Raw genomic sequence first — 25,051 nt, forward strand, 5'->3', positions numbered from 1 at the left:
TGGTGTGAGGTGGTTTGATGGGTAAGTAATGAAAGGATAAGAGAGATGTGTGGAAATAAAGAGTGTGGTTGAGAGAGCAGAAGAGGGATTGCTAAAACAGTTCGGACATAGGAAGGGAATGAGTGAGGAAAGATCGACAAAGAGGATATATGTTAGAGGTGGAGAGAACAAAGAGAAGCGAGAGACCATATTGGAGGTGGAAGGATGGAGTGAAAAAGATTTTGAGCGATCGGGCCCTGAACACACAGGAGGGTGAGAAGCGTGCAAGGAATAGAGTGAATTGGAACGATGTGGTATACCGGGGTTGACGTGCTGTCAAAGGGCTGAACTAGGGCATGAGAAGCGTCTGGGGTAAACCATGGAAAGATCTGTGGGGCCTGGATGTGGATAGGGAGTTGTGGTTTCGGTGCATTACACATGACAGGGGATAGGGGAGAAAGAATACTTCCCATGCATTCCCTGCGTGTCGTAGAAGGCGACTAAAAGAGGAGGGAGCGGGTGGCTGGAAATCCTCCCTTCTCGTTTTTAACTTTCCAGAAGGAACACAGAAGGGGGCCATGTGAGGAAGTCCTCTGTTTTTAACGCTATCTCGCTAACGCGGGAAATGGCGAATAGTATGAAAAATGATATATATATATATATATATATATATATATATATATATATATATATATATATATATATATATATATATATATATATGTGTGTGTGTGTGTGTGTATGAGTGGATGGACCATTCTTCGTCTGTTTCCTGGCGCTACCTCGCTGACGCGGGAAACAGTGATTAAGTATAATAGTGAAATAGCACTAAAAACAGACGAAGAAAGGGCACACACGCACACACACACACACACACACAGACACACACACACAAACACACAAACACACACACACATACACACATAATTGTGTGTGTGTGTGTGTGTGTGTGTGTGTGTGTGCCCTAGCCTAAGCCAGGTACCCGTTCTGTCGACCAACCCACCCTTGGGGGAGGAAGAACAACTGGGTTGACTGTGGACAGACTGCAGGAACCAGGAGTCGAACCTATGTGCTCGACCCACACATCAGAAACAATAATTCACGCAATTAAACATACAACGAGATTTAACGAGTACGCAAAACTAGACAAAATAATAACTTAAGACTAAATAGACTAAGTGCAATGAAATGAGGGGAAATGCACTGGTCACCTGCGGAATCAGAGAGATGAATCTTAAAAAAACTATAAACTATAACTTATAAGATACAGGAATGTGGTAGAATTATAATCATACACCACTAGAATTAAACAAAACTGACTTTCATTTAAGTTATGGGTTTTGTATAAATATTTCAATACAATGAACTATGGAACAAGGCTTGGATTTCAGGGATGACTAACTTAACCTATTGACATGATACTAGGGGGAAGACATACACTAAGGAAGTGACAAACTTCTCATTATCAGTGTAAGATAACCGTTCATTAGTTTAGCTTTCTTCTTCCAATTATACGAACTTCCTAGAATACACGAGTCAAACCCAAAGTTTGAGTCCAAAATGTTGAATTCATTGGTTCACACTATTCAACGAACTGTGATGTAAGGCAGGGATGAGGCTTTTCTTTACAGTATAAAAGCTGGTGGTCGGTTGTAGAACACTTCGGGTGGGGAGGGTCGACACGGAGCAGTGACCTAGGTGCCCAGATGACTAATGGGCGATTTCGCTGGAGGTAATCTTGCCTCTCTGTGCAGATGGCGCACGTCTTTGATTGGTAAGCAGACGATGTCTGTTCTTTTGGCTAGTGTACAGTTTTATGACGCATGTTTCTCAAAAAGTGCGTTACCATGTAGGTGAGGCGTCGTGAAGAGAATAACAGATGTGTTTGTGGACGATTCGATGTGTGATTGCTGTTTGTGGGTTACGAGGAGAGAGTTTTACACTCGTTTTGCTCCGTTCCTTAACAATCTTATCATCTATGTATATACAATTCCTGGGGATAGGGGAGAAAGAATACTTCCCACGTATTTCTTGCGTGTCGTAGAAGGCGACTGAAAGGGTCAAGAACGGGGGCTGGAACAGAGAAGGGGGCCAAGTGGGGAGCTTTCACTTAAGGCTCAGTCATCTGTTCTGGAACGCTGACGCGGGAAAAGGCGAATATGTATGAAAAAAATATATGTATACATACAAACATACACCTTAGCTTATACCAGGTGTGTGTGTGTGTGTGTGTGTGTGTGTGTGTGTGTGTGTAAGTTGTACAGCAAGGGAAGAGTTATACACTTGTGTGGTCCCATCTTTTGGACTTCATATGACACAACTTTATAATCTTTTGTATTCAGTTAACATTTTCAACATCACCACTTATCATTCTGTGTATTCACCACTCTGACACTGAAAATACTGCTTTACATATCTTCTGGGAAGTTTCTTGCTTAATTTTTTATTGTGGCCTCTGGCAGCCCTACCTTTGCTTCTTTCGAAAGAATCAGAGATTTGAAGATTATCATCAACTCACTCCATATTATCATCAACTGTAACGCATTGCAACTCATCCTCATAACCGGTATCATCTTCATTGTCGTCCTCCGGAACATCTTATATGCTTTTCTTGCTTTCCCGTATAACAGACCAACTTTGCAGTTTGTTCAAGTCACATTGTAAGTCGATTTAATCCTCTTCATTCCTTACTTCTCTCATGACCTAAGCCTTGGGTACGGATGAGTCCAGTCCTTCTTGTCACCATACACAGATTTAGCAAAGAAATAGCGTCAGGGACAAGCCCTGCAGTGCACCACTGGTCGCGCCAACCATCCAGTAATGTAATTCTGTATCCATCGAAAGAATCTCCCCCATACTCTGGTCCAAAGATCCAGCTTCTTCATCAACCTTTACTATGCTACACTGACAAAAGCCTTCTGGCTGTCCAAAAACACACAGTCCACTCAATCCACCCTTCTCTTCTGTCTAAAACAAAGCTCCTTTTCTTTTAGAAGTCAAAGACATTTGCTAATGCATGACCACATTTCCCTAAAACCCCGCTGTTTTTCACAAAGAAAAGTTTTCATTTGAAAATAGTCATCCATTTGTCTTCCAGTATTCTGCCATCCACAATCAAAACAAATACCAGTCTGAGGTTCCATCTCCAGGTCTCTCTTCTTGAAATTTGGCACAACATCTTCCCTCCCGTGGCACTACATCCTCTAGTCTTCTCCATCACTCAACTCTGTCAGTTCTAGTACCATACTTGTTGCTCTCCTCTGACCCACCTGTATTTGGTCTTTGACCTTCTTAAGGTGCGGTGAACAAACTTGTGAAGTATATTCTATTTATGGACGACTTGAAAAGTTTGCTGAATATTTCCTTCTCCATAAACTTGAATGGGATTCCAATGTTTGCCAGCAGACAGTTGGTTTCCTTAACTGTTATCTTAATGTGTGGAAATCTGGCGACGTGTTAGGGACCATGTCGATTTCCAAGTGTGTGCAGCAGACGAGTGAGGTGAGGTACAAGGGACCAGGGGAAGGGTGACGTACAATTCACCGGGAGAATGAGGGGTGACGGGTGAGGTTTAAGGGACCAGGTGATGTACAAGGGACCAGGTGTGGGGTGATAGGCGGCCAGAGGAGTCAATTGTAAGAGACGCACTCAGACCCATGGTAACTTCCCCACTGACACTGACCAGGGTGAGGGTGACTGGTCGGGGGCCTGTTTATGGGTCTCTAAGCCCGGGGGTGACTGGTTCAGGGTCTGCACATGGGTCCCTGAACCCGGGGGTAATGGTACTAAGCCCCTTGGATGCGGATGAATGGTGCTCAGTCCTTACTGTGGCGCAGCTGGTGCCAGGGTCCCCTGAGCACAGGTGGGGGACGGGAGGAAATGCTGCTGGGCTGTTTGGAGCCTCTGGGGAGAGGTGACTGGTCCATCACCTGCACTAATCTCCCCATCCATCACCAGCACTAACTTCCCTCCTCCACCATCCATCACCAGCACTAACCCCCCATCCATCCCCAGCACTACCCTCCCCCATCCATCCCCAGCACTAACCCCCCATCCATCACCAGCCCTAACTCCCCCATCCATCCCCAGCACTAACCCCCCATCCATCACCAGCCCTAACCTCCCCCATCCATCCCCAGCACTAACCCCCCATCCATCCCCAGCACTAACCTCCACCATCCATCCCCAGCACTAACCCCCCATCCATCACAAACATTAACCTCCCCCATCCATCACCAACATTAACCTCCCCCATCCATCACCATCACTAACCCCCCCCTCCCCTCCCGTTCATCGCTACAGTCTAAGCAGCTCCACCACTCCCCCTCTTCATCTTTACAATCGACTTATTCTTATAAATTCTCCAGTGTTTTCACTAAACGTAACGTTTGACGTATATATAAAAAAAAAGCATATTTACAACAATCGGGTCGACAGAAAATAGTTTTTTAAGATTTTCGCCGCGTGGGGCGCGGGTGCAAAAGTGTGGTAGGCGGATGCCTGAGAAAGGGCCGGAATCCTTGATGATATATAAGAATAAGCGCTCTTGCGGTAAAGGAGAGCCAAGTACAATAATGTCAGCCAAGATGCCGCTGAACAACAACTTCTGGTCGCGGCGCATCTTTCCCCTTGACTGAACGTCTAATATGGACTCCCAAGGAAATCAAAGAACGCTCTTAGTGGGCGGGGCCTCCACCCGACCCTCCCTCCCATTGGCCCACTTCTCAAGCGCTTGTCGCTCATTGGTCGGTGTCTTCCCGAGTCCCTACGGCAGGGAGGGGCCCGACGTCGTACTAATCTGTGCAGAAAAATTACAGCTTAATTTATCCCTTATCCAGCGGAAGGCCAGAGCGGACACTCGCAACGTTGGCATTTCAATATCGTGAAGTCTATAACGTCCTACTGACGGGGCTGTAGTGCCTGGTGTTGCCTCGCTCTCCACCTGCCGCCCCTGGAACACGAGAGACCGCCATTTCGGTGAAGCCCCTGCGGTCTGGGTCCCTGGGCGGCCATCAGGAAGGCCAGGTAAGTCAGCCCCAGCCTCCATTAACCGTCATTACCTTCTCTTAGCAACCACTCAGCCCGGGGTCCACCACACAACCCGGGGTCCACCACACAGCCCGGGGTCCATCACACAACCCGGGGTCCACCACACAGCCCGGGGTCCATCACACAACCCGGGGTCCACCACACAACCCGGGGTCCACCACACAGCCCGGGGTCCACCATACTACTAGGCATCAGGTAGGCAGATCCAGCCAGCGTGGAGGTGGTCAGTGTGGCGCGGTGGTGTGGTGTGGTCTGGCCAGTATAACCTCGGACGCAGACCTTCCCGCCAACACCAAAGCTTCGTTGTTATACGGTCATCATACCCGGTGTGGTCAATATACCATCATACCCCAGTGCGGTCATTGTCCCATCATACACTCGTGTGGACGTTATACTAGAACAGAGCAGTGTGGTCCTAATACTAGAAGTATGCTCATTATGTTAACACGGGTAATCATACTTGCATACATCGGTGCTATCGTTATACCAGCATACACTGGCGTGGTTGTTATACCAGCATATACTGGTATGGTCGTTCTATGGCATACTCTCGTGTAGTTGTCATACTCTAACTTGGCTAGTGTCCATATATCACATAACTACTTCTGTTACTCTGGCGGGATTATACTACTCTCTCTGTGGGTTTTGTGATACTTGATATGCTCTCATGTGTTGCAAGTTGTGGTATGATAAGATCCATTACTTACACTCAGTGATGTCTTGGCAGTATACTATGCCGCCCGGAGTATACTTAGAGGGTCATTGCCTGACTGAATCTGCTTCTCTGGGAGGTGATAAATGTAGCTCATTATACTATTAACCAGAGTATACTAGCGATACACTCATAAGAATCTTCATAGTGATATATCATATATTCGTGGTGATATATCATTTTGATCCCAGTAACATGATTTTTGATTCCGTCGGTGTATTCCGTTGATCTGGCGATATATTGCAGTAATGCACGATATACTATTTTCATCGTGGATATATTCTTGTTAAGAAAAGCAATACGATTCTGGACACCGGCGATATTCTATTAACCCAGCGATATATTGTTCAACGCCAGCAAATTATTGGTTGACGCCAGCAATACATCTGTTAACCCCAGCGATAGACTCGTTCAACAGCTCTGGGCGATATAATGTTATGGACGATATGCGCGACACGTGCAGCGATATATCAGGAAGCTCCTAATGTGGCCATTATGGTATGTCGAACTCTGTTGCATACGTTCATACACTCAACTGTTCTCCGCACCCACACACTCTACTGTTCTCCGCACCCACACACTCTACTGTTCTCCGCACCCACACACTCTACTGTTCTCCGCACCCACACACTCTACTGTTCTCCGCACCCACACACTCTACTGTTCTCCGCACCCACACACTTACTGTTCTCCGCACCCACACACTTACTGTTCTCCGCACCCACACACTCTACTGTTCTCCGCACCCACACACTCTACTGTTCTCCGCACCCACACACTCTAATTTTCAAAACCTTCAAACGCTCTACTTGAGAAACATCATCACACAACATCTACAAGCTTAACGCACTTTATTTCCGGAACCCGAACGCGTTCACTTCTAAAAAACCACTGCGAGCTCTACTTCTAGAACTCTCTCGTGTTCTCTACCATATGCCTTGTTCTCTTAAGTTGTTATTCAATTTCTTCAATAGCCACAACCTGAAAGCTTTATTTAGAACGCCCTGTTTACCCCTTGAACTTTCTGTTTGCTTATTCTAACTTTCTGGTTGTGAAATGTGAACAAAGCGTTGAACATCCATAACGTGACGTTGTGAAATGTGAACAAAGCGTTGAACATCCATAACGTGACGTTGTGAATCTAGTTTCCTTTAAACGTTGAACACCTATAGCAATTTACTTTGTTGTGAACGTCTATAAACTGTCCTTGTGTTTAGCGTTGAACGCCTGTTGTCTGTCATTTTTTGAGCGTTGAGCGCATATAATTTGTACCTCTGTCCAGCGTTAAACGCCTATGATTTGTCCCTGAACGTCTGAAATTTGTCCTTGTGTTGACCGTTGAATAACCTATAATTTGTCTTCCGTTAAGTGATAAATTCTTATAATTTGTCCTTGTGTTAAGCGATGATAGACCTATATTTTGTCTTGTGTTGAATGTTTGAACACATACTTTTCTCTTGCCTTCAGCACTGAACACATATTTGCTCCGTGTTTACCGTTGAAGACCTATAGTTCACGCTGTGTTGATCGCTTATAATCTACACCTGTGTTAAGCGTTGATTGCTAATGCTTTGTATTTGTGTTGACCGTTGAACGCCCGTAAGTTTAAATTCATTGAGCGTTGAACACCTACAATTCAACCTTGTGTTTAGTGTTGAACACTCGTCTTTTGTTCCTGTGTCCAGCGCTGAACGCTTATGGTTTGATCTGTTGAGCGTTGAACGCTTATGATTCATCCTTGCTAATCTAGTGTCATTAGAACGCTAAACGTGTGTATTTTCACGATACAGATCAAGCAAGATGTAAGTGTTGAACGCATATAATGCCAGCTTGAGCGTCTCGAACGCTCTTATGAGCATTCATGACCAAAATGAGCGCTTAGAACACAAGGCAGTGGACAGAATCACACGAGGGTCCAGAGTTGCCGACGAGGTTATCAGGTAAGCGTACAATGTTTTTGAGCGTTGCTTTACGACCCTTGGGTATAATAGGGTGACCTTTGACCTGGTCGGGTCAGGGGTCACGTTAACAGACACATGGGTCGTAACGTTATGTTCTGGGGTCGTACCGTCGAGCGAGGCTGGTTCCGCTGTGTTATACGTTCGTGATGTCGGGCTTAAAATGGGAACTGATTATGTGCCGATCATAACACATGCCATTATACCCAAACATGCCTCATCTCTTATATATATATATATATATATATATATATATATATATATACAATTGGAAAGGATCACAATTTTGCGCGTGATCAAGATATTCCTATGAGTTCACGGGGAAAATGGGAACTTATCGTGTTTGTAATTGTTAACAAACTGCATCACATGAATACTATGTGGCCGTTGGCAACTCAAGGGTGGGCCGTTTTGATAACTGTTTCTTTCCCAACACCTCGAAGCTTTGGAACTCTCTACCTTCTCATGTCTCTCCCAATAATGATGACCCGCCACATTTCAAAAGACAGGTCTTTCACTTCCTCCAAAATTCTTGAATACTCTTCCTCGTCTCTTCTTTCCCCCTCTCATTAACCTCTTTATACATCAACTAAATCCTGGTCTTGATGTGGGCTTCTGTCCGTGACCGGAGCCCCAACGGAAAAGAAAAAAAGTTCGTTCCGTCTCACTGCTGAGTCGGGATTGCTTTCCTCAGTATCCAAATCTTTCGTTTATTATTTCAATTTCTTGACTTTTTTGAATTGTTTGTAAATGACTAAAATTCGTCAAATGGCAGAAAAAAGATAGATTATCAGATTTGTGAATCACCAATCATTTGTAATGGTTCAAAACCTCCTTTGAAATTACTTGTAAATATCTCCAATCTTTGCTTACAGTTAGTGTACCTAATCTTCAATTGTAGTGTAACAATTTTTTTTTGCCGGGCAGTGTGTTATTTTTTAATTGATTTTGTCTAAAAAGTATAGAAAATGGCTATTATTCCCTTGAAATTTTACTTTTGTGATCAGGAGAGTGATATTTTGAAATTTACCAATTTTTCAGAACATTCCAGATAGATTCAGTGCTGAGTAGCTGATATAGAACTTTCTAGAGGTTTCCAGTAATATAAATAGTAATATAAACATAAGGATCTAAGCCAAACAGTTCAGTTTAGATGTAGCTGCCTACGTGGATACATACACATACATTTTTCTGAGATGGCATCCTTGAGCTGCAGACTGACGCATTTTACTATGTCTGCCGACAATTTATCAAAACAAGAGCGAAAAAGTACTGGATGGCAGCATCAGCTGAGATGTGCCAGGCCTACAAGGCATATTTCGGCCGGCCTGACCCCAGGGGATCAAGACAAATTCTGGCCACCTCATTTCACCAGCGAACAACAACAACAACAACGACAACAACTCTGGAAGGTAAGATGGACAGTTGTTGCCCGTATGGATGGCGGAATCTTATGTTATAACATTTCATAGATTTTTTTGAAACTTAATTTTCCTTTAATTTCATTTTTTTTTAAAGCTTTCAATGTTACTGAAAAAAATATATGAAATATGTTGAGTGAAAGTCTTGCACATTAGTCATCGGTAAAATGAATTTGTAAACAAATATATAATTATCTTTCATAATCACAATTTCATATTGTTTTTTTGCAGGATCATACAGTGGGGAAAGGAGAGCCGTGAAGTTCGGTATCCCAGGAAGTTGGCAGGAACCCACTGACCACTCCAGCAGTTGCTACTTCTGCATGTTGGACCCTTCCAGACGTGGGACTGGCAAGACTGCACCTGCTAGCACGTATCCGGACCTTCAGTGCAAATAGAATTAGTCCTAATGAAACAACTAGTCACAGCTCTAGATAAAGAGTCTGCAGCCTTCAGGTACCTTCAAGACTTCTTCCCTCAACTGTCTGAGGCAAAGGTCAAAGCCAGTGTCTTCGTGGAACCACAGATAAAGAAGGTCCTGGAGTTCAAGGAATTCCCCAAGAAGCTCACTAGGAAGGAGAAAGCAGCTTGGTACAGCTTTGTCGCAGTGGTTTGGGGCTTCTTGGGCAATCACAAGGCCGCAAACTATGTGGAGCTGGTTGAGACTATGGTGAAGAACTACTGCAAAATGGGCTGCAGGATGTCCCTCAAAGTCCATATCCTTGACGATCATCTGGATCAATTCAAGGAGAAATGGAAGCGTATTCGGAAGAGCAAGGCGAGCGCTCAACCAGGGTATACTAGACTTTGAACGCCGCTACCATGGAACATATAACGAAAACATGATGGCAGATTATATTTGGGGTCTGATTCGTGAAAGTGATTTACAATACAATCGTAAATCTCGAAAAACTACTCACTTCTAAATCTTTTGTGATCACTCTTGTTTAACTTTGGTATAAATACATGTTGATTTTGATTCATTTGTTGTTTTTCTGACTTGATGGGAATAGAAATGTGCAAATTGGCCCGATGTCCAATTGGGAATAGGTAGATTTCAAAATAACGTTGTCCTGGTCACAAAAGCAAAGTTTTAAAGGAATATAATAGCCTTTTTCTCCACTTTTTACGGATAATCAATTAGTAAATAACACTTCCTACCCAGGAACAAACTTTTGTGTTAGCACAATGTTATTTGTATTGAAAAACCTAAAACTACTCATTGATCAATGTAACCAATCTCCAATCTTCATTTATCAAAAGCGTTTACAACTATTCACCAATCACCAACTCCAGCACCAAACATTGTAAACTCTCCTTCAAAAGTTTTCGTTTGTACAAAATAACTGATTTTCCCAAAATATAAAATATCAGTATAATTTGCATATAATCTTAACTATATACAGTTTATTTACGTTTAATCATCCAGTACACAGATAAATAACTAAATTAATACGAATGATTTAGGGACTTGTAATAATGAAACAAATATGAATTTCTTGATTACTTCTTTTCGTAGGAAATCCGTATTTTCAATTTTAAACCAAATAGAAAATCTAGATGTATTTGGGAATATCAAATATAGGTAATAATCAGTAAATAAGTTATTGTGGAATACTGTGAAATTTGATATAATTTTTCTCCAATGGTTTTGGTAATCAACTAAAATATCGTGTATGTGGATTTTCAAATGAAATCGGAAAATCGGCATTCAGACTTCGTCACGAGTCGAATTTGATTATCAAAGCGGATGGCATTAATATGTCTGTAATGGGGAGTGTTAAATATTAATCATATCAAGTAACCAAAGTCGTTGATTTGAGTAAATTGAAATTTTTTAAATCGGGAACAGCAAAAAAATCTTATTGTAATCTTTGCATAAATCCCAGGGTCTGATGTAATCCTTGTGCCCAGCTGTAGTATACCTGCTGGGATTTATGGCTAGGTAGTATTTCTCTATGAATATTTAGATGACATCGGAGTCTATACGATTTCCTTTAAGCCCTTGAGATCAACTTTTGAGCACAAAGGGACGACCCTTGAGCACGACGGTACGACCCTTGAGCACAACGGTGCGTTTAAAGGCCCTGGCGACATACCCAGGGGTAGTATAACTGTGCTCAGAGATCGTAGGTCGTGCCCAGGGGTCGTACCAATGTGCTCAGATCTGTGGGCGTCCACTCTACATGCTGATGACCAGATGGAAGAAGAAAGCGAACTAACCCAAGTGGGTCTGTGTGATAAAGACGTCTCTAGGGCAGAGTAGAGAAGTGACAGTACATTACTTTTAAGTGCTTGATTTACAGGGTCGGTAACGCGTTCACGTTCAATATTTTTTTTTTTTTTTTTTCATACTATCCGCCATTTCCCGCGACAGCGAGGTAGCGTTAAGAACAGAGGACTGGGCCTTTGAGGAAATATCCTCACCTGGCCCTCTTCTCTGTTCCTTCTTTTGGAAAATTAAATATTTACCAAAAAAAAAAATTTCAATATTTACCAAAAAAAAAAAAAAAAAGAAACCGCCAGTGTTCCTCCGTATGATCCTGATCATTCAGCACAACCTGATAGATTTAAACAATTTTCTCTCATTGGTGTTACTACGTGCATTGTGTATATTTGTTACCGAAATCATGGATGAGTCTAGGGAACATCTGTAATGTTGGATCAAACTGTCCCGCAGCTGTCTGACCAATCTGTAACTCTGGCGAAGAAATGCTTTTATAGTGTTCAGCTCAAACCTTTCCATGATACCAAGAATCTTTAGGTTTCTGTCTCTTAGTGATAACTTTATCCCGAATCACAATCTAATCAAACCTTAAATATATACAGCCGTCAGCAACACCCATCATGTTAAAGATATTCTGTTCAAATACTCCCCAGACATTACAGTTGGTAGTGTTTACAACGCGCTTTGCCAAGACTGTAATATGCTTCCTACAGGAGAACCCAGCAAGGATCAGTACGCTACACTTGAGTAGCACAAACGTTGTGTGAGGACAAGGCTGGTACCCAGTGCACTGCTCGTCCATAAATGTTGGTAACAATAATTCTTATGTTAAAGTATATCAATAGAATTATCAATGAATCTTCATTTATCAAGACATGTATCAGATATTAATGAAGGACGTCATAAAGATGATAGTTTTGCCCTAGACAAGATGTGTTGACGGTGAGGCAATAATCATGACGGGCTTGTCTGCCTGGAGCCAGACACCACATGTGGCAGGAAACAACACTTGTCTCTCTCCATACGTACATACGGCCCTCCCCTGACGCTGTGACATTCCACGACAGCGCTTGGCACATGTCGGCTTTCATTTTTTCCTCGTGGTCATCAGCAAGCACTTAGACCACACACACACACACACACACACACATACACACATACACATTCCATATATATATATATATATATATATATATATATATGGTAACTTGGGCACCGTGTACGGCTGGGGTGTACAACGACTGGCAATGTACATGAGCGCGGGTGGTTTACATGCACGTGCCAGGTTCTCGAGCATGTAATTCCTAAAGTAATTAATCTCCTGCAGCACAACACCCCTCCCTCCCTCCCTCCCTCCCTCCCTCACTCCGGTACAATCATTGCTGCTTCTCTTCCTCGTCTTCCTCCACATGGTCTATCTTCCGCCTTATACTTCCTCGTCTTCCTCCACATGGTCTATCTTCCGCCTTATACTTCCTCGTCTTCCTCCACATGGTCTATCTTCCGCCTTATAGAATCCAAACTCTCCCCACCCACAGTATCCTCCCCTCCACCCAAGGCAGCATCTCTCCCCACCCACAGTATCCTCCCCTCCAACCCACAGCAACATACCTACCCTCCCCACCCACACACCAACAGTAACCTTCTTAGCCAGCCACAGTAACCTCCCCAGCCAGCCACAGTAATCTCCCCAGCCAGCCACAGTAACCTCCCCAGCCAGCCACAGTAACCTCCCCAGCCAGCCACGGTAACCTCCCACCTCCGGCCGAGAATCATAGTTCTGTCCCTCAGGTCTGGGCGGGCGAGCAGGCCACCCAACGGAGGGTGAGCAAAGTCGAGATGCTTACTGGAAATGGCCGCAGATCTGTGCTTTATTGGGCGAGTTGTTTGTTACCCTATTCCCCTCAATATTACCTCATTAATGGTCTATTACTTGAGATTATCTCCATCGGATTATTGCCTCTTTTTACACACTCTCTCTCTCTCTCTCTCTCTCTCTCTCTCTCTCTCTCTCTCTCTCTCTCTCTCTCTCTCTCTCTCCTTGGTCGTGTTATATTTTTCGGAGAATATCACGCCAGTCTATATTTCACGCAATAAGTCACCTTCTATCCGTCTGTTTATATAAACAGATAAATGAATTCCTTAAATAGCATGAGTCAATCAGTACACACACACACACACACACACACACACACACACACACACACACACACACACACCTTGATTACAGTCTAAACTCTTACACCAGACTGATGACGTAGATTGTGAATATTTCTCTGGAAGATGTTGGGTAGACCACAGATAATCTTATATATATATATATATATATATATATATATATATATATATATATATATATATATATATATATATATATATATATATATATATATATATATGTGAAAGAAGAAAGTTAAGAGTAAATGTGAATAAGAGCAAGGTTATTAGGTACAGTAGGGTTGAGGGTCAAGTCAATTGGGGGGTGAGTTTAAATGGAGAAAAACTGGAGGAAGTGAAGTGTTTTAGATATCTGGGAGTGGATCTGGCAGCGGATGGAACCATGGAAACGGAAGTGGATCATAGGGTGGGGGAGGGGGCGAAAATTCTGGGAGCCTTGAAGAATGTGTGGAAGTCGAGAACATTATCTCGGAAAGCAAAAATGGGTATGTTTGAAGGAATAGTGGTTCCAACAATGTTGTATGGTTGCGAGGTGTGGGCTATGGATAGAGTTGTGCGCAGGAGGATGGATGTGCTGGAAATGAGATGTTTGAGGACAATGTGTGGTGTGAGGTGGTTTGATCGAGTAAGTAACGTAAGGGTAAGAGAGATGTGTGGAAATAAAAAGAGCGTGGTTGAGAGAGCAGAAGAGGGTGTTTTGAAATGGTTTGGTCACATGGAGAGAATGAGTGAGGAAAGATTGACCAAGAGGATATATGTGTCGGAGGTGGAGGGAACGAGGAGAAGAGGGAGACCAAATTGGAGGTGGAAAGATGGAGTGAAAAAGATTTTGTGTGATCGGGGCCTGAACATGCAGGAGGGTGAAAGGAGGGCAAGGAATAGAGTGAATTGGAGCGATGTGGTATACCGGGGTTGACGTGCTGTCAGTGGATTGAATCAAGGCATGTGAAGCGTCTGGGGTAAACCATGGAAAGCTGTGTAGGTATGTATATTTGCGTGTGTGGACGTGTGTATGTGCATGTGTGTGGGGGTGGGTTGGGCCATTTCTTTCGTTTGTTTCCTTGCGCTACCTCGCAAACGCGGGAGACAGCGACAAAAAAAAAAGAAAAAAAAAATATATATATATGGGTTACCGGGCTCCGCATGCTAGTCGTTACATCGCGAGTAAAAAGTCATCTTTGGCGAGGCCAGGGTACGGAGTGTGGCCAGGGAAGGCAGGATCTGGAGGGAAGTATGTCAGGGAAATGTCTGAGGAAGGTAAGGAGGATGTGGCGGCTGGGGGGAGACCTGGCGGAAGGGAAAGTGTCAGTGAGAGAGAGAGAGAGAGAGAGAGAGAGAGAGAGAGAGAGAGAGAGAGAGAGAGAGAGAGAGAGAGAGAGAGAGAGAGAGAGAGAGAGGATGACCTTGAGTGGATTTTGTGGAACAGATGTGAGGACATGGCAGGCTGTCATTCCATGCGAAAGGCTACGTGAGAGATTATAGACTAATTAGCGGTAGTTAAAGGTGGATTAAACAGGGGATTAGCTTTAGTTTAGGGAGGATTAAACAGGATTGACTCGGGTTAGGTGCTGGTGACACCTGTCTCCTGTGAGGGTCATAAGAAGACATGGTTTTTGACTGTGTGTGTGTGTGTGTGTGTGTGTGTGTGTGTGTGTGTGTGTGTGTGTATAAGCTAAGGAGCTGAAAACGTAGTTATTGGTTTCCTATATTAAAGGAATAGGTTCCAGCACTCAAGCAGGGGTTGCAAAATTGTGACTGCAATCCATCTTTTTTTCTTTGTTGTCATTTTTGGCCATCAGCTGGATCCATCATTATGTTAACGTTCGTGACAACCTCATGAATACACCCATAATCCAGACACACCATTAATACAATATCTTGTGTTTTGCTTGTGTTGTGTTGTATATCATGCCTGACTTACGCTGGTCTACGTCAGCATCGACTGTTCATCTTGTTAATGTATTTCACGAAATGGATTTGGGAAAATGTGTAAGAATATTGTTAAGAGATGGAAGAGTGGGGTTAGTATGTGGCTCTCATGAAAGGACACCGCTCTCTTTGTTGTGTCTTTTGCTCACAACACAAAGGGAGTTTTAATTTATGCACCAGCGACTCCAGGCAACAGTTGTGCTTCAAGCTCACGTGATACATAGTGATCTGATGTACACACAGACATGTCCTTGCACAGGGAGTGGGATAAATAGGTCACAATACCTGCATACCATCCAGGGTAAGGAATAGAACATCCAGGAAAACTGAAATATCTAGAGAACATTCCGGGCAAGTTGGGATCAAATAAGGAACATTTCAGGCAGGTTGGGACTGTTTACAGAACATCCTAGGCAGGTTGGGACTGTTTACAGAACATCCCAGGCAGGTTGGGACTGTTTACAGAACATCCCAGGCAGGTTGGGACTGTTTACAGAACATCCCAGGCAGGTTGGGACTGTTTACAGAACATCCCAGGCAGGTTGGGACTGTTTACAGAACATCCCAGGCAGGTTGGGACTGTTTACAGAACATCCCAGGCAGGTTGGGACTGTTTACAGAACATTCCAGGCAGGTTGGGACTGTTTACAGAACATTCCAGGCAGGTTGGGACTGTTTACAGAACATTCCAGGCAGGTTGGGACTGTTTACAGAACATCCCAGGCAGGCTGGGACTGTTTACAGAACATTCCAGGCAGGTTGGGACTGTTTACAGAACATCCCAGGCAGGCTGGGACTGTTTACAGAACATTCCAGGCAAGCTGGGATTATCCAGAGAACATTTCAGGCAAACCTCTGATGATATCCACACTGCCAGCATGATCCTCTGATGGGCCCCACTCTGCCATCCTAGGATCCATATAGTACCGCAATAATCACAACAATATAAGTCCATTACTTTTCTTTTCAGTACCTCTGTATGTTTGCTATATCTCGTTTTCTGTATACTCATGACTGTCTTAATTATCATATAATAATATACAATCCCGTGGCACGAAAGAGACGACTGAACAGCATTCATAACTAGAACGTAAACAGCACTTGCCTGATTTTTGTTTATACATATCTTGCGTTCCTTAGTTTGTAAATGATTGTTTTCGTTATCTCCTGGACATGAAATAATCATTTATGTTGCTTCTGGCAGGTAGTTAGGCAGATTTAAGATAAATCATCCATTTCTTATTTGTATTCATTTGTTGGGCCTAAAGTGTGGCCATATTGTACCACACTTTTCTAAGCTATACAATTCTTAACCTTTGACTTACTGACCTCAAATTCATAGTGCCGTTAGAGTATCTAGTAATTAATCTGTTTACCAAGGCTGACCTTGCTGATGCAAATAATTGTTGAGTTTTTATAAATACAAACAGACGGAGAGCCAGATAAACAAGCGGCAGGATGGAACTGTGTACGTCTACTGCCTTGGGTTACATGAGTTTCCTTGAAATGGTTTAGGTTTTTATGCCCGACGCCCCTGCCTCCCCCACCTCTTGCAGCAGCAGCAGCAGCAGCAGCTGGGCACACGTCGGTCGGATCAAAAATTTATTCTCAAAGGCGATCCCTGGGCTGCAAGGAGCGGGGAGTACCCAACCTCAACAGAGAAAAGAATGTTTCGTCAGATGGTGAGGTCGTGGTACATATTACCATTTAATCTTTTCCATTACATTTTCCGTTACTCTCTCTCTCTCTCTCTCTCTCTCTCTCTCTCTCTCTCTCTCTCTCTCTCTCTCTCTCTCTCACCCCAGCTCCCCTCTGCCCCGGACAAAAGCCGCGACCACCCGCGGGGCGACGATCGATGCTGTCTCCACCTTTAACCTCCGCTACCAGGAAGAAAGACACGAAGGTCCACCGGAGGCAGAGTTACAGTCTGTATACCAGAATGTTAAGTGTCTGGTACTGTGGCGTGCTACTGAACTATGCTACTATAGTGTGGTACTGTAGCTTGTGCAGTACTGTAGCTTGTGCAGTACTGTAGCATAGAACTGTGGTGAGGTTCTGTCGTGTGGTACGGTAGGGAAGTACTATATTGTGGTACTGTGGCGTAATACTGTGGTGTGGTATTGTTGCGTAGTACTGCAGTGTGCTACTGTTCTATGGTACTGTGGTGTGGTACAGTACTTTGGCACCGTAGAGAGGTACTGTACTTTGTAACTGTAGTCCTCAGTACTTAAGCATCTAATATTCTTCCCACAAAGATTGCATGACCCATGTATGTATTTCTAAGTTTTTTATATCAACACAACTTATAAATCCATCCCCTAGTGCCAACTGGTTCACTTCATATACACTTGTACATACTTCCTGACCCAGGGCCTCCTTGTCTCTCATTACATATCATAATGTGTAGTAATGTTTGTGTGTTTATGTGCAGAAAGTGCAGGGCTGTTACGTAGTAAGTGTTCAGTTTTTTGTGGTAGTTGCATCGTGGGTATGAGGGTCATGGGATACGATGAAGCGGTGTTTGGGGTGATTTAGTGATAGGTGTTGTCCAAAGCATGGATGGTAGAGTGTGAGTCGTGTTTGTCTGGGGAGTGTTGTTTCTGATGGGTGTATCTCTGGTGGGGTAGAGTTTAAGACTGAGTTGGAAGGGCGGTTGTTTAGTGCTTGTTGGTTATTTCATTGTGTGTGTGTGTGTGTGTGTGTGTGTGTGTGTGTGTGTGTGTGTGTGTGTGTTATTAATTCCTAGGGGATCTGTGAATAGAGGTTGGTGAAGTATGAAGCAGGGTAACCTTTCTATTTCTACTCGGGGCATCGTGGTCAGTTATAGACTGATTTGGGTAGGAGGGTCTGGTGCTGCTACACAGACTTGAGTGGCGAGCGTGGGGTTACAACTAGTTAGTATAGTCTCCCGTCGCACGTGACTAAACAAAGCGTTGCATTACTAAGTCTTGACCGAGAATCATTTGGTAACGAACCCAGAATGTTTTGAACCCCGAGATTGTTAACTTTTTATCACGACATCGAGGTCTTGGGACTATAATGATTCGAACAGGGAATCTATTTAATCTTTATCATCTCGACACTGTGCCTTACTCTTCCAGGGTCTTTGAAGAGCATGAGTGTTTAAGATTAACTACGTTACAGAGGGGCGGTGTTCATTTTTTCGAACAGAGCGAGACTCAGTGTTTCAGTGTTTCGAACCGTCGCAGTCGACTCTGTGCCTCTTTCTCACACCTTTGCCAACTTACGTAGAATTAATCATCATTATTCACACATACGACGAAGACACGATGGCGTGATGACGAGAAATGACTTATGACTGGTGGTGAGGTATTACAGCGAGTTTTGATGAGTTTGGCGGCCCAGATGGGACATCCCAGCCAGAGACCCAGGTGGGTCATGCCAGCTGGGTGCCAGGTGTGGAGGGCTGATGGCTCTCCTGGGCGGCCGGACACACGGACCTGGCGTCCTCCTGCTGGGTCATTCTCACTCCTCAGGTGTCATGTCTGTCCACTGACGTCCTCACTGGTCACCGTCCCCCAGCCTTCGTCAGCCGCCTCCCCAGCTCCCAACCGTCAGTGCTGGAACATTCGGCCTGGAGGACCGGCTTCACTGCGGCGTCCAGAGATTACCATGACAATGTCCCCTTTTCTACGACAAACCACATAGAAAATGGGATGATCTTCCGCTGTCACTAGGTGGGATTGCGTCATTTTTACGATCCAGGATGAACAACGATAGTCCTTAGGAACCTGGCTGTGGCCTTGTTCATCATAGGGACAAATGTCACGCTCCACGTGCTGGGAAGGTGAGGTGAGGTGAGGTGGGGGGGTTATTGTCCGGTTTTTGTCCCAGGATATTCCATGAAACGTCCTTACACTTCACTGACTCACTGCTCGTCAGGTAAATCCTTCCGTAATGCCGCTATTGTTGCTGGGTTCATAGACTGCACTAAATACGTCAGTAATTATGATCAGTCTCATTGATTCTTCCTTTTTATTCTTATCCACAAACTCTTACGAGAATTCCAGTGTTCAGAGCGTTTTCTTAGTAATTGGTAAGTGATATTCAACGTTATCTAGCAAACTAAAAATATTTTTTAGATGATTTTAATATATTTGCGAAAAAAATGTTGGGCAAAACATGATCAGATTATTGGAACCTTGCTATGTCATAAACATCGCCCGTAACACTTCAGATCTTAAATGATTTTTCCTAACTTTAATTATTTTTAACTGATTCTTAATTTACGCAGTGGTGATGGTAATTAAAGTGATGGTTACTAGGGTAGTGTGAGGGGCGGGTATGGAGGTCATGCTGGTGACGTAACTGTCACCAAGATGACGGTAAACTAACGATGATGACTCAGCTGAAAATCCATGAGTCAGTCAGTCACGAGACGACATTAGCCATGAGTCAGTCATGAGGCAGGTAGAACCATGAGTCAGTCATGAGGCAGGTAGAACCATGAGTCAGTCATGAGGCAGGTAGAACCATGAGTCAGTCATGAGGCAGGTAGAACCATGAGTCAGTCAGAAACATGAGTCAGTCTGATTGCATACACACACACACACACACACACTAACACGTTCCCACGAGAGTCGTGTCAAAACAGGTGCTGGGGTCCTGGGGTGGAGGGGGTTGGGATATGATGCTGAGGAGGTTGGGATGGGGGTGGGGTGGGGGAGGACAATGATGGGGATGGGGTGGGGGAGGATAATGATGGGGATGGGGTGGGGGAGGATAATGATGGGGATGGGGTGGGGGAGGATAATGATGGGACTATATCTGTTTTAGGCCAGTATGGGGCGAGGCTCTCACTTACCCGCTCTCTAGCTCACTCTCCTGATTACTACTGAATGGTAAGGAAGGGGAGGGGGTGATGGGTAGTGAGAGTGAGAGGCAAGGAGAGTGATGAGAGATGGGTGAGAGGAGTGAGGGAAGGTGAGAGTAAGGGGATGGAAGAGGTTCATGTTCTAGGATAAAGGGGACAAAAATGCTAATCAAAAGCATACTTGGTGCCATAATGATGCTGAGCACAGTTTCTGTAATAAATATAAAGGGGAATTGGTGGATACGAGGTTGTCCAGTTATTGTGACGGACGATGTATCTTGTGTCATGCTGAATAGAACAGTGTGGACAGGGCAAGAGAGAATCCTAGACCCACCACCAGTGAGATGGAATGCGGAGGTCTTGGAAGGGATTGAAATATCGAAAAGATTCACAAAAAAGACTGTCCATGGTCTTGATGAATGGACCCTGCATAAGTGTTGACAATGTGTGTAGATACACATGAACAAACTGATGATATGATCAGCTGCTCACTACAAGAAGGTAAAATGTCAAGGACAGCAAACATCGTACTTACTCAGTATAAGACAGGAGACCAGGAGGGTCTGTTCTTCCTGAAGAATGTGGTCTGTAAAGTATTGGAAAATATAATCAGAACGCAAATAGATGACTTTTTTTTTTTTTTTGCAGAGGAGAAAGTACCTTAGTGAGAGACAACAAGTTTTAAGAAAATAAGGTAATGTGTAATGAACAACTTACATGTCTATGAAAGATTAAGCTTCATTTTAAACAAAAGAGAAGGCTAGTTAGGTTGTCTGGATCTGAATCGCCACAGAGCAGCCGATACTGTATCACACAGCAGGCTGTTAAAGAACCTGGATCTTCAGGCAAGAATACAACGGATATTCCTTCGAAGAAAATATCATTGTAGTGGAGGGGAACAGACGACACATACCAGAGCAGCCTTTTCGAAAATGGTTAAGGCCACCAGTAGCGTCGCGCTGGGTTCTTTCCTGGGACCGCTGCCCTTCCTGATCTATGTGAATGACTTATGACAGAGGTTTGACTCCTACGGCATCATGTTTGCGGATGATGCCAAAGTCATGGGGAAGTGAAAATTGAGGAGGATTGCTTCAACTTAAAAGAGGACTGAGATAAACAAGGACGTTGTTATGAGAAATGGTTGATAACATTCAGCCCGAGCAACTGCATGTGGATGGGTCACGATGAAAGAGGACCACAGTATGAACATTATATGTAGCGAGAAAAAGGCTGCAGGAATCTGAGCGAGAGGAATTTGTGAGTCGACATCGTCCCTCAACTGTCGACGGAGGCCCACATTAAGAGACGAGTAAGAGAGACAAATTGTCTGCTGCATTGTACTAGAAGAACAGTCAAGGTCGCGGAGAAGGAAATATCCAGAAAGTTGTTTATATCAAACATTAAGCCAAAGCTTGAACATGCTTCTGTTTGGTCATTGCAACTAAAGAAGCATAAAGAGCTAAAAGAGAGTCCAGAGAACGACAGCAAAGATGGTACCGAAACTAAAAAAGCTGAGTTACAGTGAAAATCCAAAGACCTTAAAGTTGCCCATCATGGAAGAGAGAAGGGTGTGGGGTGACCTGATCACAACCTTCCAGCATCAAATAAGACTGATGACAGTTAGCGTGAGCAGCGTTTGGGACAGAAGACTCAGAGGAGATAACATGAAATCAAGCAGAGGCTTGCGAGAGAGGACGTAAAGAAACACTTTTATAAGAGCAGCGGAGGAATCGAATAAAGCTATGAGACAGTGAACATGGACAACATACAGAAGTTGCAAAGTTTCTCTGAAAGTAGAGAAGGTTGAAGAGTTGCGGCAACACGAGTATAGTACAAATAGGTAATCACACACACACACACACACACACACACACACACACACACACACACAGGTGCACATGCGGCCTCCTCAGCTGTCGTACGTTTCCCGTGGTCGGCTGGCAAATATTGGTTTGTAAATATTCCCCTCTATCTTCCTCCCCCGTGGCTACCCTCCCCGGTAAAGCTGACCTGCTGCCACTAACAGGTAAGCGAACCAATAATAAGACACAATCACAGGGGGTCTGGTGGGTCGGGGGGTGGCGTCCCCCTACATAAGGAACAATCCGAGCCGTGCGTTGGTGCGGCTCACTGCGTTATTACCCACTGCCTCGGAAAATGACTCGCTGGAAATAATGGCCGGACAGGTTATACTTCCCGCAGCTTCTGCATCGTCACCAGCAGTAGCGCGAGCAAGTCCTGCAGGAGCAGGAGCCGCCGTCCAGTAGCAGCAGCAGGAGCCGTGCGGCGGCAGCAGCAACAGTAGCAGGCGTGTAGCAACAGCGAGAGACCTCCTGTATGTAGAGGGCGGCCGTCCTGGCCGGGGAGACACCTCGGGCGGGGGCCCGGCCCTCCGACGCTCCTATTGAAAATCTGATTTAAATCCCTTCAGGTTGAGTGGTGGTGGTGGGGGGAGGGAGGGGGCGCAGGAGGGGCGGGGTTTAGCGTGTGATCGTTGGTTTGTTCATTTCGGGAAGCGACGCTTAACTCCGTGAGGCTGTGTTTAACAACCTGAGGCTGCGTTTAACACCGTGAGGCTGCGTTTAACACCGTGAGGCTGCGTTTAACACCGTGAGGCTGCGTTTAACTCCGTTAGGTTGTGTCTAACTCCGAAAGGCTGCGCTCAAATCCGAGAGGCTTCGCTTAACTCTGAGAGACTACGCTTAAGCCTGAGAGATTACGCTGAACCCCGTGAGGCTGCGTTTAATACCGTGAGGCTACGCTTAACTCCAGGAAGGTGCGCTTAGCCCGGCCGCCAGCCCATGTGAACAAAGGGCCAGATATCTCGTCAGGGTGAAAATCCGACGCACGTGTGGGCGTTGGGGGTGACGGGTGAGTTTAATCCTTAATACCTGGGGTAATAAAGATCATATTAGCGGGGGCGTGGCGGGTAATTTGTGCCACGTGCTGGGCCAGTCGTCCCCTCGCCCGATATACCGGTAATAAGGGAGTTCACCTGCCCTCACATCCCCTCACATCCCAGGATTACCACTCATACCTACCTCCCACCATACCTCACACGTGCAGCGCTTACGTCGCGCGATAGATTGCACGTGTCGTACTTACGTCGAACGATAGATCACACAACCTACTTGCGTCGGACAATAGGGTATAGTTCGTACCTGCCTTGTACGGTGTCATACGTGCCTTACTTCCGTCGCAGAATAGATCGCGTCTGCCATACTTACGTCGGGCTATGCGTTACATGACGTACTACGTCGGACGACGGCTCGCACATGACTGTACAAACACAGACGTTAGACAGTACCTACACTACACCTCCTGCTCTGTACACTACATTCTACACCTCCTCTGCATACTGCACATGGAAGTAGAAACTTCACATTTACAGTATCACTATGGTAAATACCACAAATCATCTGCTTCTGAAGAACACACAAATTCTTTTTCTAAAAAGAAAATTATAAGCCAATGGTTTTTCTTGTCCATACACAGTAACTATCCTTGTTTCCTTATGATAAATGTAACGATATTTAGTCACTCGGTGTACAGTAAACTGGTTCCTCATGCAACTAAACTCATGAACACTCTCACTATATCATGAACACTCACTATATCATGAACACTCTCACTATATCATGAACACTCTCACTATATCATGAACACTCTCACTATATCATGAACACTCTCACTATATCATGAACACTCTCACTATATCATGAACACTCTCACTATATCATGAACACTCTCACTATATCATGAACACTCTCACTATATCATGAACACTCTCACTATATCATGAACACTCTCACTATATCATGAACACTCTCACTATATCATGAACACTCTCACTATATCATGAACACTCTCACTATATCATGAACACTCTCACTATATCATGAACACTCTCACTATATCATGAACACTCTCACTATATCATATGCAAGATACACTTGTAAACACTGTCCACAACTCTACTTCTTAACACTTAATAGATATTTTTCAATAATGTTGACTGTATTTACAAACGAACAAAAACACTTCATATTAGCAAGCAACAATTGGGAATTTAATGTGTTTAGTTGTTTGTTTGTTAATGTGTGTGTGTGTGTGTGTGTGTGTAGAGTGCCAGGTACTCAAGTCAGTAGTGAGAGATCGTTCTTGCAGTTCATCTGAATGGCACAGGTCGAGTGGGTGTCCTTGAAGGGAACATTACTGGCAGGGGTCGGGTCGTGGGTGGCGGTACGTGTTCTGACGTACAGAACGAAACATACTTTTCTGCTGTGATGAAATTGTACATAATATTTGAATATACGTTGAACACAACACTACGATACAAATACAGGCTAAACTTAACTTCTCTTTGTGACTAGAGGGAGAATATGATTTGTAAATTAACAATAAACGCAACTGAACGTATTAAACGAATCATCAAGACAAAACTGTTAACGAGCAGAGCGTTAAGTCCACTCATTAAACAGTAAATGTTTTCTTTCAACACAAGGCTGGAATGAAAAGAAAACGGCAGCTAAAGCTTTGATAGGGAAGAGCTAATGATTTAATGAACGAATATGACGATTTGAGATGATCAGTGGGATGAATGACCCAGTACCAGTGGGTCATGACCTCATATGCCCGGCCTGGGTCATGGAGGAAAGGTCACAGGGACGCTGCGAGTGGGAAGTCACCTTGGACGAGGCTGTACCATTGTCAGCGGACGTAAAGAGTACAAAGTCATCGAGGACATTCCCATTTCAAAGGAGC

The 25,051-nt window shown here is 44.3% G+C and overlaps 1 protein-coding gene across 2 annotated transcripts in view; it reads left to right on the top strand.

Annotated features, from left to right (window-relative positions):
* The first annotated feature begins 4,823 nt into the window (after positions 1–4,823).
* LOC139747479 (transcription factor RFX4-like) overlaps positions 4,824–25,051 on the top strand; it is a 58,410-nt gene continuing 38,182 nt past the window's right edge. For both annotated transcript variants that reach the window (XM_071659848.1, XM_071659849.1), the window contains exon 1: positions 4,824–5,004. The gene's annotated coding sequence lies outside the window, so the exon portion shown is untranslated. The remainder of the gene's footprint in view (positions 5,005–25,051) is intronic.

This window comes from Panulirus ornatus, chromosome 68 (assembly GCF_036320965.1).
Source record: "Panulirus ornatus isolate Po-2019 chromosome 68, ASM3632096v1, whole genome shotgun sequence".
Classification (NCBI taxonomy): Eukaryota; Metazoa; Arthropoda; class Malacostraca; order Decapoda; family Palinuridae; genus Panulirus; species Panulirus ornatus.